This window comes from Verticillium dahliae, genomic scaffold, assembly GCF_000150675.1.
Source record: "Verticillium dahliae VdLs.17 supercont1.5 genomic scaffold, whole genome shotgun sequence".
Taxonomy (NCBI): domain Eukaryota; kingdom Fungi; phylum Ascomycota; class Sordariomycetes; order Glomerellales; family Plectosphaerellaceae; genus Verticillium; species Verticillium dahliae.
Window position 1 is genome coordinate 1,145,590 of NW_009276938.1, and position 791 is coordinate 1,146,380.

Sequence of the window (791 nt, forward strand, 5' to 3'; positions counted from 1 at the left end):
AAGGACGGCCGACATGCGTCTTTCGAACATTTTCTGCGCTCTATTAGGTCCATTGAACGCCACTGCTACCTGTGCGCATCGACAGAGGAGTACCAGAATACCAAAAGAGGTGCCGCAGCAGTCGAGTTGGGAAGTGGCATGTCAGTGCCAAGAACAGTTAGCTCCCACGTGCAGGTCTGCCTCGATGGGCTTCGACGAGAGGTAGAAATGGAGACACGCGGTAGGACAAGCATGTGGATCACAGATCAAGGTTTGGGGTGTCCAACGACAGACATGATGCAATGGTGCGAGGTGCCGGGGGATACAGCCTGGTGGTGAAGGTGGGAGAGCCAAGAGGACGTCTTACAGCGACTCATTTCTAGCAGTCAGCGCACATGCAACGGAGACTTTACTGGAAACGTAACCAGCAGGGCATATCCCTTACCTCCGCCCGTCTGGGTACAGTCGCTATACAGTCGTTGAAGTCAATATGGAATACTAAACGAGGTACAATTGCGCTCCCGCGCCAAGGCGCCAAGGCGCCAAATGGCGAGTATCATATGGATTCTCGGCATCAAATCAGAGAGCCGCAAGCTACCACGTGCATCCAAAAGCAGTCGTGTGTCGTAATGGACAGTTACCAGTCGGTCGCTTATTTCTCGTAGCATCCCTTGCTGGCCTTGCCTCTATTCCCTTCATCGTGATGGTTCGTGGGCGCTTGGCGCCAGAGCATACAAAATTGCCGCCAAGACCCGCGGGGTTTTGGGAGCCTAAAGCCCATTCCCATGTCACGAACCGGGGGGGGCGACCAC